Raw genomic sequence first — 18,521 nt, forward strand, 5'->3', positions numbered from 1 at the left:
TTAAATGGAAGTGCTTTATGACACTGTAATTTCATTTCTGGGTATGTATCTGAAGAAACCAAAAATACTAATTTGAAAGAATTATACGTACCTGTATGTTCACCACATAGTGATTTAAAATAGCCAACATACAGAAGCAACCTAAGTGCCCATTAATAGACAAGTGGGCATTTCCAGCCAAGATGGAGGCCTAGACTGACATGCTCTGTCTCCCTCCACAACTAAGAAGGAATACAACTACCACAAAACCATAAATAACCATAAGTTCCAGAAAATAAAGCTATATCGAAGTCCAACATATGAAGTTACAAACAAGTGGTGCTTGTCCAGACAGGTAGGAGGGGTGAAGATGGGGCGGAGAGGTTAAGCTGTGCTGGTGGCGGCAGCTGCAGTAATGGCGGCAGAATGGTAATAAGCACAGACACCCATATTTAAGCGGAGGCAAGAAGAACCTGGGGAGCACCCCCGGCTGCAGACAAAACCCGTCAGCTCGTGATTCCAGTGCCAGGGAAGCAAGACCCCCATTGCCTCACACTGTGAAGGCTGGAGGGTGTGGGGATGGAGGAGGAGGCTCCTGGTCTCTCAGCGGAGAGTGAATGGAAGGAATCCATCTTAGACCCCCGCCCCCACACAAAGCACCACAGTGTGGTGAGAAGGGTCACCTGGTAGTGATGAGTGCACAGGGCTCTTCCCCCTATAGCACAGGATGTGTGAAAGCCCCACACAGGAAGCAAAGGTAAACACAAAACTGTCAGGATGGCACAGATCATGAAAGAGATCACAGTCACACAGCTGACCAGACAGCAAATGTATGATCTATCGAACCAGCAGACAAAATCTTTCTGAGGCATAGTTCAGAGCTCTGGTTATAAGAAAGCTTACAGAACTAACAGCGGTTTTTAAACAAGACGGAGAGGGAATGAAGGCTAGTCCTGCTGAAATGAAAGAAAACACATACGAAACAAGTGGTGAGGGAAGGAAAACCAGAGATCAAATCAACAAATCGGAACATAGGGAAGGAACAAACAGTCAACCAGTGCAGAAAGAGGAAACGAAAAGTGAGGAAAATGAGGAGAGGCTCAGAAACCTATGGGACAGCTATAAGCGGGCCAACATCAGAATCATAAGGTTGCCAGAAGGTGAAGAAGAACAACTAGAAATTGAAAAATTACGTGAAAAAATAGTGAAGCAGAACTTCCTTAACTTGGGGAAAGAGATAGAATTACAGGTCCAGGAAGCACAGAGTTCCAAACAAACTGGGCCCAGGGAGAACCACACCAAGACACATTATAATCAAAATGTCAAAAATTAAGGATAGAGAATCTTAAAAGCAGCAAGAGAGAAGAAGAGAATTATGTACAAAGGGGTCCCAATAAGACTATCAGCTGATTTCTCAAAAGAAACTCTGCAGGCAAGAAGGGACTGGCAAGAAATATTCAAAGGAATGAAAAGCAAAAACCTACAACCACAATTACTCTACCCAGCAAAGCTGTCATTCAGAATAGAAGGGCAGAGAAAGTGCTTCCAGGACCAAGTAAAACTGAAGGAGTTCATCAGATCCAAACCACTGTTATATGAAATGTTAAAGGGACTTGTTTAGGATAAAGAGGATCAAAACTATGAACATTAAAATGAAAACTGTATCACAACAATCAACAACAGAAGCTAGGCAATTGAAACAAAGGCAAACTAAGTAGACTACGAGAGTGAAAAAAGAATTATACATATGGGGTACATACTGGGGGGAGGTCAGTGGGGAGTAGGAAGTGGGGAAAGGGAGGGAGATGGTACAGGAATTAAGAAGCATGGTAGGAGAGAATGGAGTAGATAGGAAGATGTTGAGAAGAACTATATGCACAACCAATGGGCATGGACTAACTAAGTGGGGGGACAACTGGTGGGAGGGGGGGTCACTGGGTGGAGGGGAACAAAGGGAAAAGAAATTGGGACAACTGTAACAGCATAATCAATAAAGCATATTTTTAAAAAATATACAAGTGGATTAAAAAAATTATGATTATGGAAAAGAATTTAATGATTGCAAATTTCTGGCCAAAATGGAGGCCTAGACAGATACGCTACATCTCCCTCCACAACCAAGAAGGAATACAACTACTTCAAAACTAGAGACTACCAGAAGTTCCAGAAAATTGAGTCCAACAAACAAAGATATAAAGAAGAAATACTCATCCACACAGGTAGGAGAGGCAGAGCTGGGGCGGAGAGGAGCCGGTGTGATGGTGGCAGCGAGGGCTGCGGCAGTGGCAGTGGGGGCAGTGGCTGTGGCAGCGGCGGCGGCGGCAGCAGCCCAGCAGAAAGCACAGTCACACATTTTAAAAAGTCTGGAGAGACTCCTGGGGAGCGCTCCCAGCACCAGACCATGCAGCTCACACTTCCAGTACCAGGGAAAATAAAGCCTCATTGCTTCTGACTGTGCAAACCAGTGGGGTTGGGGCAGAGGAAGAAACTGCACGTCTCTCAGCAGAGTCTGCTTGTTTAAAGGGCCCCCACTGTCCACAGACCCACCCACTCTGGGAAACTTTGCAGGCAAGAAGGGACTGGCAAGTAGTATTCAGTGTGATGAAAAGCAAGGACTTACAACCAAGATTACTCTGTCCAGCAAAGCTATCATTTAGAATGGAAGAGCCGATGAAGTGCTTCCCAGACAAGGTAAAGCTAAAGGAGTTCTTCATCACCAAGCCATTATTATATGAAATGTTAAAGGGACTTATTTAAGAAAAAGAAGATCAAAACTATGAACATTAAAATGACAACAACTGAATCTAAAAAAGAAAAACAAAATCCAACTAAGCAAACCACAATAGGAACAGAATCATAGGTGTAGACCATTTGGAGGGTTATCAGCTGGGAGGGGGAAGGAGGAGAAATGGGGAAATGGTGCAGGGATTAAGAAGCATAATTGGTTCGTACAAAATAAACAGGGGAAGTTAAGAATAATATAGGAAAGGGTAAAGCCAAAGAACTTATATGTACGACCAATGGAATTACTGGAGGGAAGAGGGGTACTGGGTGGAGGGAAGCAAATGGAAAAAAAAAATGGGACTATTGTAACAACATAATCAATACAATATATTTTTTAAAGTTATGATTATGATATATATAAAATATGTATAAGATTTATATACAATGGAATATTATTCAGCCATAAAAAAGAATGAAATTATACCATTCTTGACAGCATGGATGAACTTCAAGTATATTACACTAAGTGCAATAGTTCAAACAGAGAAAGACCAATACCATATTATTTCACTTATATGTGGAATTTAAAGAGCAAAAGAAATGAACACAAAATAGAAACAGACTCATAGATATAGAGAACTGACTGATGGTTACCAGAGGGGAAGAGGGATGGGGGGCTGGGTGAACAAAAGTGAAGGGATTAAGAAGTACAAATTGCCAGTCAAAAAATTGTCCTAGGTATGTAAAGTACAGCATAGAGAATACAGTCAATAATATTGTAATAACTATATACAGTGCCAGATGGATACTTGAATTATCAGGAGGAATACTTTGTCAAGTATATGATTTTTTAACCACTACACAAAATCAATGGGAATAGAGATGTAATTTTAAAGAGGTTATTCAGAAAAGACATGACTAATTCATTTGTGAGCAGACTTGAAAGGAAGTAACAAAGTGAAACCTGTGGCCACGCTGCCTGGAATATTTGAGAGAAAAGTGTTCTAGAGGGGAGACAGAAGAACAAGCACAAAGACTCGAAGTGGGGAATATCTACCCTGTTTCAGGAGCAGTGGAGACCTGTGTGCCTTGAGACAAGTGAACAAGGACAGTGGCCCAAGTTGAGTTCAGAGAGAGAGAACAGGAGGCACAGATCATGTGGGGCCTTGTTGGCCATGGTAAAAACTGCAGCCTTTACTCTAAGTAAGATAGGAAGCCATGAAAGGACTTTGAGCAAAGGATCATGATCATTTCCCTTACACTATAAGTAAGTAACTTTTCAGCTTCCTGTATTTCTTATTACCAGGCTAGATACAAAAAGCTCAGAATACGTCACAAGCATGCAACTGTGTAACAGAAAACCAGTTAGTATCTACAATATTATAAACTGGTTTAAAAAAAAACCACATTAGGATCCTGCCAGATAAATGAACAAAAAATTTGAAGAATGTATGCAACAAGAAATGAAATTAGTAAATAAGTATGAAAAATTCAGTATCACTAAAAAGAAATTCAAAATAAAACAAAGTACCATTTATCATCCATTGCTAGGGAAATTGGTGGTAGTGAAAAATGGTTCATGTCAACAATCCTGTTTCTGAAACCTATGGTTTCAAAACGCTTTTAGAAGTTTTGTGAATTTCAGAGTATTTGGATTATGGAGACATGATGTGGCACAAATATCTTATATTAACATTCTTGGTTGGGTGTAGGGTAACTCCCTGTATTAATCATATTGCTAGTTTAAAATTTCTTACAGAACCTTAAGAATGTTCACCATAAGTGGAATAAGTTAAAGGCTAAACAGCCTACCACCATCTATGTCAAGTTTGGCTAGCAAATTAATTAGAAAAACTTCTGTTTTTCAGGACCTTGGGGATTTCAGAATTCCATATAAGGAACTGTAGACCTATACAATTATTTTGTAAACAATTATGCTAACACAGATAAAAAAAACCATAAAGTAGCCAGATGCAAGATGGGTCACAATATCAGAATACCTGGGCAAACTCCTCCAAATCACAAAACCCTTCCCAATGAAGATTACCCATTTCCCTACAAGCCTCTGTTAGTAAGCCACTGCAACTAATAGCAGTTATGTATTGGGCTGGAAAAGGCACAATAAATTTGAAATGAAATAAACCAAATATAGAGATTTTTTAAATTGCAATGTAAATAAAACAATATGGGAATCCTTGGAGTTTATAAAAATATTTTACTGCCATGAGATTAAAAACAGCCAAAAAAGAAAAAACAACAACAACATTACTTTAAAATATGGTAATTCCAAATAATTTTAATCTTCTTGGAAAATTCATTCATTTTATTTTTTCAAAGAATAGTCAATGTTAATTAGCACATATGTGCAAGGCACTATGCATTCCAGGGAATACCTTGGAGAGGTAGACAGGCACTGAACATGAGTTTAGATTTTATCTTAACAAGCAGATGGAGACGCAATAAAAAAGCTCTGACCAGGGATGTAATGTGATTAGATGTGCAAGTCAGATCAGTCTGGCTACAATGTAGAGGAAGATTAAAAAGGGCAAGACCGCTTCGCAGAATGTACTCTAGGAGACTACTGTACAAGTCAAGATGAGACATAATGATCTTTGTTTAAAATCATCCCCCAAAATTTCAGAAGTTTTGCACACAATTCATACTGGCAAAATGATGCTCAAGTGGCGACAAGGCTATCACAAGGAAAAATAGGGTGGAGAGGGAAACTCAATAGTAATGATGAGAGGCAACCCAGACAAAGCAAGTAAAAAATGGTATCCATTGCTTACAGTAATAGGCAAATAGGCAGTGATCCAGGCAAGCAGGGAAATTACTGTAGAGGTCAGATAAGCAAGTAGCATCCCAGTAATCAGAAAAAAATACAATAGCCAGAATATGTCTAATTTTATATTTCCTGATGAAAGATTTATAGCAGATAGCAGAGAGCTCCAGCTATAAGACTGGAGTTCAGAAATTCAAAAATAGGACACAGAAAATAGGACAGCAGCAGAAAAGATACAGATTCTGGACTCATATTAACCTAGTTTCAAAACCTAAATCTGCCATTTTCTAGCTGTGAAAGTCTGGATAACTCAACTTTTTGAGCCTCAGCTTCTTCACCTCTAAAAAGGGAATTAATACTACCCACTCCACAGGGTTCCTGGAAGAATTAAATGAGATATACTTTAGAACACCCAGAGGAGTTCCACAAATATCAGTTACATCCCTTTCTCTTTTTCTTCCATTTTTCACCTAAGCTACTGAAATAAGGAAGTACGTATTTTGCTTGACCACAAGGTCTGAAAGGCTTATCCAACTAGGTATTAGAGGACTGAACAAAGTAAGGCAGGTCATTAATGCAAAATGCCTAAGAAAGCACTAGCTCATAAAGAAGTAAGAGTAAATATGTCACACAAGGGCCTAAAAAACTGAAGTACAGTTTTAATCAGAATTAGCCTAATAGTATACTCACACAATAGAACATGTGACTATATTTTTTAAAAAAAGAAAGAAAAATGGGAGATCTCTGTATATTGAGGTCAAAGATCGCCAAGGTATATTTTAAATGAAAATATTATTATATAAAACATTTATATAGTATGCTGCCTTCCACATAAAAGGTATAGGGGGAAAACAGTAATCTATATTTGTATTTTGTTTCTATTTGCATAAGTACTGGTAAAATATACAAAAAATAAAATTGGTTACCTATAGAGAGAAGGATGACAATAGTAGTGAGACTTCTCAATAGATACCTTTGTATATTATTTTGAAATCTGAACCAAGTAGCCTTATTACCAATTAAAAAAGGAAATAAAATTTAAATGACATTTTAAAATACTTGAGAAACCTGAGTGTTCTAATAATATATTCCACTACACTTATAAAATATGTATGCCCTACCTGTATATATTTTAGCTGTATACCAGCACATAGTTAACTATGACTTATCTGTATACATTTCTAGCTATATAATAGATTTTAAGTTCTTCCAAAGAGGTATGATTTCCTTGAGGATAAAGATCATGTCTCATTCATTCTCTAACTCCACTGCCAATCACAGAGTACCTGGCACTTAGCTAGTGCTCAGAGAATACATTAAATTGACTCTGGATTGTCCAAATGCTTTCCATTCAAAGTCACCTTCCAGTCCTGGATAGATTTTTAAATTGTACTGCTGGTGACTTGTCTAAGTACAAGACTACACCTAAAATTCAAAATGGAGACTTGACTTGGAGTGATGAACACAGAATACAATATACAGATGAGGTATTATAGAATTGTACACCAGAAAGCTATATAATGTTATTAACCAATAAATTCAATTTAAAAAATAGAAGTTTTTATAAAGATGAGGAAAGCTCTTAACAACTATTGAACAAAAAGGCAAGATATAAATTTAACTATTAATAAAATAAGACTAACAATGACCCCTGAATTGCTCCAAAGACTCAGCATAAGGTGGCAATCATTTGAAATGGGTCAGGGAGCTAGCCCAGATACTTACCAAGGTCTGTTCATTCAGGGCATTTCTTTGATAGTAAGTAGGTATTGCTATTTAGTTTCACCTATCCATCTTTCCAATAGTCACTATAGTTTCTTTTCTTTATTTCGAAAAAAAGTTAAGGTGTATGTAGCCTTAAAAAAAGAAAGATATTTTTCTTGATTCTATCCCCCTACTTTCCATGACCCAAAAGATCTTCCTTCTTCCCTTTGGACCAAATTTCTTAAAGTTTCCTGGTCTATACTCATTGTATGTCACTTCCTCAATTTAGTTTCTTATCACACCCCTCTACTGTAACTGTTCTGCTAAGACAATGAATCTTAAGCTTTAGTATAACTCAGAATAACCATAGCAGCATTTAAGCAAATCTCCTATGCAACCTCTCCACTCCTCACCCACCTTTTGAGAGAATCTATACGGTATACAATAAAATCTGGGGAACTGATCATTTTAATCAATATCTCATTTGATTCTGCCTGAACACATCTGAAAACCAACTAGCTTAGGTCATCGATAACTTTCCAGTAGTCAAATCCAAAGCACTTTCGTTATTTCTTTCAGCAGCACTGACACCTTCCTGTCAGTCCTTCCTTCACCACCTTCTATCACACAACTAGACTCTCGTGTCTCACCACCATTCTGTCTTCTTTACTTGTTTCTTCACTTCTGAGATCCCTTTGTCGTCGTCGGCGGCGGCAGCCGTCCGTCTCGAGACGATGGTGTAGCTTCTTAAGAGTCTATCTGCACCGCCGAGAATGGCTGTGCAGTCCAACTCGGGAGTGACACGGTATCTGTCTCCTCCCGTGTTGAATCGACATCTTGCGATGACGCTGGAGTGTCCTCTCCAGTGAAGCTGAAGCTACAGAGCCTGGGCAGGGTGATATGGAGGGTCTGCTGTTGCCCATGCAGCAGACCCCCCCTCTCTTCGCAGCTGAAGGGCCCAAGGGAAAGACGGAGTCAATACAGCTTGGCTTCAGGTGCGCCGCAGGAGTTGCCGGTGTTGACTACAACGTCAAACCGCCTTAGGGACTCCGGCTCCGGATTTTCTGTCGGGGTTTACTCCCTTAGCCTTTCCCCTGAAGAGGTATGCCGCAAGGCAGCGGAGGTTTTTTGGAGTCAGAGTTTTCCTTCTCTGATGTGCCCTGACTGGAAGATCGAACCAGCGACACTTAGCTCACAGGCCGACGCTCAATCCACTGAGCCAAACCAGCCAGGGGATCCCTTAACCTTTGAAAAACAACAGTAGTTGGGGGCTCTGTCAGTGACCCTCTTTCTAACTTGACACAAACCTCAAAGCAGTAATAGTCCCACCCACTGTGTCAAGTAAAACCTATACACAACCCTAACCCCTGCCATTTTGAATAATGAACTATCTTCAGGAAGTCAGAGGCTATGCAGTACAGGAGACAAAAAGAAACAGAAAAGATGCTTCAGCATCATGCATATCTAATTTCAAAATATTTCCTCTACTATTTACATGGTAACATGCCCAAAGTCATACACCTTTCTGAATTTCAGCTTTGTTCTCCTTTAAAACTGGAGATAATATGTTTCTAACAAATTTTTGTTCAGATTAAGTGAGAAGTTTTGTTCCCTTACTAGTACGAACATGAAAGCACCCCTGAGGACCCTGTGGCACAAGCCTCAGAGGTGGCAGACAAGGGATAACTAGCCTGGGGCTGGGAGACTAGTACAATGAAGGGGGTTGAGCAAATAAGTAAATATACTAAGAATAATGAGAGCCAATCTCTCACTGCTGGAGAAGGGATTTATAAATACAGAAAGAACAAGAGAAGAAAGAACCCTGAGGTGCTGGAATGCAATTGGATTTACCAGTGTGAACTTTTCCACTACATACACAAAGATACAGGAAGAGATTCAGATGTGTACCTATTTACATTTATTTCCTAGCTCTCTCTGCCCTAGAAGTAATGATACCCCAGGAAAAATTGAGCACATGAGACATCCAAATCTTCATTTCTAAGTACCACCTCCACTAAAGAAATCAGGATTCCTTGGAAAAACACATGATTCTAGAGCTGGAACAGGGAAAGTACAAAATAAGTTTTGGAACATCTTGCTGTGCCAGAAAGTAAGCAAGTTCTCAAAGGACAGGGGCATGTGAGAAAGACACATCTTAAAGGGCTCTCTCACCTTGCCAAATCTAGGACAAATCGAGCGTCAAAATAAAATAAAATATGGTAACTAATAAAACCCACTGAATAGGAACAGAAACCCATGAGCAGATACTGATGTAAATAAATTAATGAAGGTATGGGGAGAAAGGGAAACATCTGTTTTCAGTAGAAAATCAACTAATAAAGGGAATGGCAATCTTCATAGTAGTGATTGATTCAGGCATAAGCTATCAGTGGACCCAAAACCTGGCGGACAGAGGTCTGTTTGAAGAGGAACAGAATATTAGCATACTCCTGGAGATCTTCCCACAAGAGGTAACAACCACAAAAGGAAAAACGATGGCTTTATGATAGATGTGAACTTACCAAGGTATTCAATGTTAAATATCACCAGTGTACAAGGTTAAATATATCACTGTATGTCTCCTAGTAATACTCTAAGAATAGCACATCATTTCTATGATATTCCTGCCAACAAGTATTCAGTATGCCCATGAGTAACCACTAGATGGACTGAAGTTAAGGGACATCTAATGGAATTTAAGAAGTCAAGGTATTAAAAGACAGAGAAATATTGAGGCACTATACTATTTCAAACTGAAGGAGACTAAAGAGACATGACAATTAGATGCAATGTGTGATCCTGAATTGAATCCTGGACGAAAAAAGAGAGACACTTTGGGGACAGTTGGAAAATTCTGAATGGCATCTGGGAAATCTCAAGGTACTGTTGTATCAATGTTGACTTTCTGATTTGGTGGTTACATGAGACTGTACATGTTTTGGTAAATACACACTAGATTATTTAAGAGTGATGGGTATCATGTCTGCAACTTGCTCTCAAATGGTCAGAAAATGTTTAATGAGATTAGAAATCGTGCATTCCTCTGAAATAGCTGGAAGCAGCAATAAAAATATGAGAATGAAATGCGATAATCAGGTAGTTTCACTGAAATTTGAAAATCCAATAAGCTACAGCAGAAAGAGAGAAACGGACAGCATCAAGGTTCTCTGTCTCTGGGCTTCTGTAAAGGAAGGCCTCACTGAGCCCACTACAGGGAGCCACACACAAGATGTTGCAGGCTCATCCTTAGCACACGTGCTCCTATGCAGAACAATGGTAAAATTGGTTGAAGTTCATGTATGGGGACAGGGTTTATGGGAAATCTCTGTACCTTCTCCTCAATTTTGCTGTGAACCAGAAAGTGCTTTAAACAAGTTTTAATTAAAAAATGTTAGGTGGCTCAAGGAAAAATTAACTGGTTGAAGGGAATATGAGAGCTCTTTGTGCTCTTCTTACAAGTTTTCTGTGGGTTTGAAATTATTTTGAAATAAATTAATTTTAAAAATTCAGTAAGAACCTATGACAACTTTGGTGCCTAGCAAAAATGCTTGGTTTATTAAAGGTATTCGATAAAAATTATTTGGCCTTCCCTTCCCAGCTGCCCAAAAGAAAAAATCTTAACATCATTGTCAACTCTTTTCCTCTTTCCCCTATATCCAAATGGAGTCTCAGTTCTAGTAAAACTACTTAAATCAGTTTGCAGTTTTAGTCCCCCATTCTCATCTTTATTTCCAGATTTTTCTATTTCCAGCTCTTACCATCTCTCACCTAGACCACTGCAACAGCATTCTAACTGGTCTCTCTGCTCCATTTTTAACTTCATTGTTGCGCCATCCCTACATTTTTGTATCATTATCTAAAACCTCCTGAGTTACCTTTCAAAACTTATCTAATTTCATCATGTCTTTATTTAAATACCTATAATTGCTCCCCAATGTAAATGTTGATGTTCCAGGAGGCAGACTAAATATGTGTGGAGGGCATTAGCAATGCAAGAGCACCAAAAAGATACTTCACACACAAGAGTGAAGTAGTAATTATTGGGGAGAGGTAAAGGGAAAAGAGGGACTTTGACTTGACTTCCTTTATGTTTATTGTAGGATTTGATGTTGGTTTTACTTTTAATTACATAGTGGGAATGTCAGGAATGAGTAAGTACCATAAACTTTCCAATATTTAGAGCCTCTAAAACAGTGCTTTTCCCAACTTGGCAGCAAAAATAAACTTTTGGCACTCTGCGACAAGCCAAGGAGCCTATCAATGTCAAAGGAAACTATCCTGGGACGTCCAAAATGCTCCAATCCCATACACTGAAAGGTATTTCTTGCTCTCCAGCACACTGGCAAACCATTCATGGCCTACCAGTTGATAAACCCTTGTTCTAAAGTCTTAATATGATCTTACTCATCACCTAAATAAGGACCTTCACAAGGTTTCCTCTCCTACCATAGTAACATACATATATAGGCACACAGATCCACACACAAAATCAGACACCAACACCCATTCTATAGACAGAAATGGACTTATACAAGACAACCTGCATTTCTCCAAACACATTATGCATCCTTGTATACATCTTTTTGTTCATGTTGTTCTCTCTACCCAGATCAATATCAACTCATCCTCCAAGACACTATTCAAATGCTACTGCTCATTTCCCCCAGATCTTATTACACTTGTCCCTCTGAATTGTAACTGTTTGTTGCCATGTGTTACCACCCTAGAATTTGAGCTCAAGGGCAAAAATCATATTTATTTACCTGTATACCATTGATCCCAATAACAGACATTCAAATGTTTAATTCACATATATATGAATGTGTTCCCTACATAATTCACCAATAAACCAACATTTTCAAAATACATTAAAACAACGAAGTACAATTTTACAACCAAATTAGCATTTTTCCGAAGCAAGAACACTGTTGTTGTTGTTTTTTTTAAGAGAAAGATTTAGCATAGAAATTTTCATACCATTGGACCCTTCTCCTAGTCCTAGGGTTTTTGACTCAGGAAACAGATGAACACAAACAAATTCAATGCAGATTATAACAATGGAAACTTTAGAAACAACTTAAATGGTTAACAAACAGTAAATGACTAAATCAATCATCTGATTGATAAATCAAATGAATGTCTAAGCAACTGTTTAAATTACACTCATGACAATGGGAATGGAAAAATGAGGAAAATGGCCCTGGCCAGGTAGCTCAGTGGGTTACAGCATCTTCCAATATGCCAAGGATGTGGGTTCAATCCCCGGTCAGGACACATACAAGAAGCAAACAATGAAGGCATAATAAATGAGGGGAACAACAAATTGCTGTCTCTCTCTCTTAAATAAATAAATAAATAAATAAAGTTTTTTAAAAAAGAAAAGTGAGGAAAATGATAACAGCTACCATTTACTGATCATCTTTTCTATGTAAAGAATAGTGCTAGATGCTTTATATTACCTAATCCTCACAACAATTCAAGGGCAAGTATTATCCTAATTTCATAGACAAGAAAGTAGGCTCAGAGGTTGTATAATTTGCCCAAAGCTTTTGAGACCAGATTCCAACCCAGACCTAACTCCAGAGTGTCAGCTTTTCCCTACATTACACTGCCTCTACTATACAATATTTCCAATATATTAAACTCAAATTGTATCTCCACCATGCAACTTAAAAATATATATATATGGACAATTGCCTGTAAGGAAACAAAAATATCTATTCAAGTGGTGATTAAGGATGAATGTTGTTACAGTATTTATCATTTTTTAAAATTAGTGACTTTTTAAAGCAGAATTGATGAACGATGGACTAAACTCAGGCAATACAAAAAAAAAAATCCCTATTTTTAGTTTTTTACATCCCCATTTTTACATTTTCATTAAACACGGAGTAGGTAACATAAAACTTAAAAAGGATGTATTCAACTAACTACACCTAAACAATCATAAATTAACCTCAGGGTATTTATTACCAGGATTCAAAACCTGGTCATTATCACTGGAAAACAAGCAGCATTCTTCCAGAAAAGGGTTAATTTTGAGGACTACTTAAAGAGAAGGCACATGGATTGGGGACAGGAATGTTTAAACTGAGGAAACAAGGGCAAAGGAAAAAACAAGAATGTTTTCTTTTTAAGCAAGAATGAGAATAGGGTGAGATGAAGTTGGTGGAAAACCTTCAAGGTCAAGCAGATAAGTTTGGGATTAATTTGATAAGCAACAGGGAACTGTAGCATATTCTTAAATAGGAAGGTGGAATGATGAAATATGGTCTTCAAAGATCCAAACTTTGTTCCTTTGGTTACATAACGTTTCGCCAAACCATGGGGGACAGGTGGGACAGGCGGGGAGATAATCCAATAACCTTTTTTTAAAAATGCTCATCAAAGATATATTTATTGATTTGAGAGGGAGAGAGAAACATATACCGGGTTGCCTCCTGTATGCACCCCAACCATCGAACCTGCAACCTAGGCATGTGCTTTGACTGGGAAATTGAACCGGCAACCTTTTGGTGTATAGGACAATGCTCCAACCAAATGAGCCACCCAGCCAGGGCTAATCCATTATCCTTTATGTGTGCTTTATACATACTCTGATCAAAAATAAACAATGACTAAACAAACAAAAATCTTTATATAAGGGATGACTATATTGGGGAAGAGGGACTTTCAGATATAATGCTTGTGAATATTAAATGCCACTGTACATTTTAATAAAAATCATAGAAGTTTAGAGCACGAAGGGATGCTGGAGGTAACATTTTACTGAGCACCTCTTCATTTTCACAATTAAATTGAAGCTCAAGAACTAAATAACTTGCCTAATGTCAAAAATAAGCTAGCAGAAGATTCAACATTAAAAACTCAGATCTTCTAGGTAGCAAGATCTAAAGCTGTCCTGTCCAATACTGTAGCTACTAGTAATATCTGGTTATTTAAATTTAAACTGGTTAAAATTAACTTTAAATTTAGTTCCTTAGGCATGACAGTCAGATAGTGTTCTATGCCACACATGGTTAATAGCTACCATATCTGATAATGCAGAAAAAGAATCGTAACATTGTTTAGTTCAATGTTGTTTCATTAATGAGATGCCTTAGGAACCTAACTTCTTTTAAATATCAGTTTGCCTGTGGTAAAACTGATTTCATTATACATCCTTTTCCTTAAAGTCACAGAAGTTATGACTTTAAGTAAGGACTTACTGTATTTCCACCATTGCAGAATATTTAATTGGACAGCATGATCTAAAACATAAGCTTCAGGGTCAGACAGATCTAGTTTGAATTCTACTTACTAGCAGTGTGATCCTAGACAAGTTAATATCTCCTCACACCGACTGGGGAGGAGGGGAGCAAGGGATTAATAATACCCACCCCACAAAGTGTACTTGATGATTATGTGGGATAACATGAAAAGTCCCTTTACACTGCCTGACACATAAAAGACAATAAACACTTCTCTTGTGGATTCTTTTTTCTTCCTGCTCCTCAATAAAACCTTCTTGTTAAAAGTTCAAACACAGTAACTCACCCAAATTAATATCTTCTTTCCCCTCAAGATAATCCAACAGTACTTAATTTTCATTCTGTTCCTGCCAATTTCTTCAAATATTTCCAACTCTCTTTCAGTGTTTCTACTTAGGAATAATGAATGAAAAATGAATGTGGGGGGAAATGCCTCTAATGAAGTGAAAGAAAATGGTATAAATTTCCCCTCTGTTTTCCATCCTATTTTAAATATGACTATATTGACTGATAACGCAAAGGAAAATATATTACACTGTTTCTAAATACTGTACTTCTACACCAATAAAGAAGCTTCCACAATATTGCTACATTATATTACTTCTCACCATCTGTACTAATAATTGAATATTAAATGAAGAAATAACGCCTTCCCCCTATAGTAGATTCCTGGAAAACAATAAAAAGGATTTCCAGAATGCTAAACCAATCTTCAAGGCTTCACAGTTTAATCTAATAAACTGACAAATTTAACAAATCTAGATCATAACATATAAAAAACCTTCATTAGCATGCATGTTATTACCCAGAAATACAACATCCAACTCAGTTTGTAACCAGTGAATTTCTGCCAATACTAAATTTTATTTAAGAATAACAATTCACATTTAATCACATAAAGTCACATAACTTGTCATTTCTAGTGAGGTTACCAATTTTACTTTCCTAACTAACATATAGAATTAAAGCAGAGCACTGGCCAGGTGGCTCAGTTCATAGGAGCATCCCCCTGTACACCAAAAGGCTGTGGGTTCAATCCCCGGTCAGGGCACATACCTAGGATGCAGGTTCAATTCCTTGTCGGGGTGTGTATGGGAGGCAACCCATAGATGTTTCTCTCACTATCTCTTTATATCTCTCTAAAATCAATAAAAGCAGGTCCTCGGTTGAAGATAAAAAAAGACAAAAAAACTATGAGATGAGCTGTATCATCCATTTTAAACAAAGAAGAATTAAAGCAGAACTTTTAAACATTCATCTTTAAACTTCCACCAAACAAGATTTCTACATATTTTTTAAAGCTTCCTTGTTGTTTAACACTGACCATATTAACTTTTGGATTGGAAAAACAGAAGTATTCTCAGTAACAGTAACAGTGTCTCTTTGAAATTATCTGATAGCTTCCTGTTTTGTTCCTTAAAGATGGCTTACTTAAAAAATACAACCACTGATCCCCCTTATAGAATTTAGAGTAAATCATAAATGCTAAATAGATAACACTGGACATTGTATTGTCCTTAACAACTCAAATGATGTTTAGTAGACAAATCTGTTTTGACTATACAGATCACAGAGTTTAATAATAATCCATGGGGATTCACATGTTAAAAAAAAGGTTTAGATTTTTATTACTACTTCACATAAAATATTTTATACATTAAAAAAGTGCCTGAACTTATAAAATCTAATTTGTGACAGTCTATAGTTTTTTAAAGTTCTTCAATAATAATGAAGTGTACATTGGTCACAGTAGTTCAAATGAATTTTCCTGAGGCTGCATTCTAAGTACATCTGACCCAGAAAGTATTTTTAGCAAGTGTGTTCAATCAATGCTGGTTTTATGCCTAGCCTAAATTAGAAATTGGGTGTCGCAAATTTAAAGTAACAAAGTTACTAGAGACATTTTAAAAGATATTTGATTAGAACAGAAGAAAAAAACCACAGATCTAAAACAATTCAATACACACAACCTAGAAGCTAAGTAGGTTAGAAGAGAGATTTTCCACCTTTTCCACCTTATGGCACATATAAACTAATTACTAAAATTCTGCAGCACACCAAATAATATATTTCTTGCCCATCTGACTAGAAAACAGGTATAGTTTTGATTCATTCAAACCGGACACTTATTATTGTGTTGGCTATTGTCCTTTTTTTATTTGACAATCTAAGGGAAAAGAGGTCAGTGTCTCTGACTAAATACATAGTCAGATATTACATGTTTCAAAAATTCTTGTAGCACACCGGTTTAAAACACTGGCAATAAGAAAGTCACATCCTCATCCATTACTGCTTTTGAGGAACCTGTGTTGTGATTTTCTAACTTTAAACTCCTAAAAACTACAAAATTGTGATGGCTCCTTTTATTTTCAAAATCTCTTGTCAAATGTTTAAAACAGATGAGCTAAATATATATTCCCATGTACAAAAAACACCATGTTTCTCTTATAAGCCACTCAAGATTGTATTATGGAACCATGTGCATGTTTCACTGCAGAACAGTAACAAAGATATGTGTGCCTTTAAAAAAAATGAAGAGACATAAAAAGTTTTTATGATAATGGCAGCATAAATTTATTCAAACCAAAAAAGCGTGGGGTCCACAAAATGACTGCACTCTTTTATTCTGAGTTAGAAAAGAAATTCTGTACAATACACAAACTTTTGCTTTCAAAAAGTCTTTCTATAGGTTGAATTTATATTTACCAATTCAACACTTAACTGCTACATGAGCCCTATTCCAGTAAGCACACTTTGGGTTCTGAATAATCATTTAATTTAAGATCATCTTCCGACTTAAGAAAATAAAAAATCATTTTCCCAGTCATCTTAAGGATCAAAAATCAGGATAAAAAAATTCCCTAGCTTTTACTGTTCCACAGCCTTCCTTTCTACTTAAATCTTTTACAAGTCGAATAGGATACACTGCCTTTCTGGGTTTCTTCCCCCCATAAACAGGGTTTAAACTGTATTGTTTCAACTGGGCCCAAGGTCTGGTCACATAAACCTAATATTACTCCAATTTCCTGATTCGACAAGCAGTTGGTTTACTGCATATATATGCAGGTTCTTCTAGAACAAGGGCTTGAAAATCCTACAGATCGTCCCGACACATAGTGGTGTCACTACATAATGCAACGCCGGAAAGTCTCCCATTCTAAGTTTCTCAGAAGCATGTAAACATATATCTGTGCAATTGTAAACTATTCCATTTTAAGGAAACCCTGGGAAAAGCATCGGTATATCTATTCACCTATATCTCAACTTCTTTTTGCCCCAACAACAGATTCTTAAATACAAGTAATACTAGTAGGATCATAAGAGGCTTAAAACTTCATGGTAGGGGGAGTCTGCCCATGCAGGATGCAGGCTGCGCTCATATGCGCCAATTTTTAAAAAACGGAATCCTATCAGCAATGGTAAACTCGGAAGACTCTAAAACCTCACCTAGAGTTTAGGTACCGTGGAACATTCCATCTCCGCACATATCCCACCCCTTCGTTGGCTCATCCAGAACAGATTCCAACTCTTACCTCCAGGAGCTCCGAGAGCTGAGGTGCAGGAAAGACGGATGGGGCGGGGAAAGAGCATCATATTTTTCCTTCCTTTTAAATCAACCGTGTACCTCCGGCTTGCCCTACCTGGCTCACCTTCAACAAGCCACACACGCCCCAGGTAACAACGGCCTTGCGTACAACATGCAGGGCCGAGAAGCTGGTGGAAACCCGAGGGCCTCTTACCTTCGTGTCACAGCCGCGTCCTCTCGGCTGGAGAAGAAAAGCCTGAAGGCCCCGAAGGCCCCGGCGCGCTGGGAGAAGCGCGTCCGCTGCGCCGCTCCTGGGGGCTCCGTCAGCGTCCTCCCGGCAACCGCCGCTGCAGGGGCCGCGCCACGGCCGGGAGCTGCCAGCACCACCTCATACCGCAGGGCCACTGGAAGGAGGCGGGCGGCTGGCACACACTCTCACCTCCCTGCGGGGATGAGATAATCCACAGCCCCCGAGAGTGCCGTGGGAGAGGGGGACCCCAGGAGGGGGTTTGGCCCCCCAAACTTTGACCCTTTGGCCAAAGCCAAGTCTCTCCCC

The 18,521-nt window shown here is 38.2% G+C and overlaps 1 protein-coding gene across 1 annotated transcript in view; it reads right to left on the reverse strand.

Moving 5' to 3' along the window:
- PTPN4 (protein tyrosine phosphatase non-receptor type 4) overlaps positions 1-18,245 on the reverse strand; it is a 290,817-nt gene extending 272,572 nt beyond the window's left edge. The window contains exon 1 of the mRNA XM_090279321.1: positions 18,180-18,245. The gene's annotated coding sequence lies outside the window, so the exon portion shown is untranslated. The remainder of the gene's footprint in view (positions 1-18,179) is intronic.
- Positions 18,246-18,521: the final 276 nt, after the last annotated feature.

This window comes from Furipterus horrens, unplaced genomic scaffold, assembly GCF_987537825.1.
Source record: "Furipterus horrens unplaced genomic scaffold, mFurHor1.1.pri manual_scaffold_1, whole genome shotgun sequence".
Lineage (NCBI taxonomy): Eukaryota > Metazoa > Chordata > Mammalia > Chiroptera > Furipteridae > Furipterus > Furipterus horrens.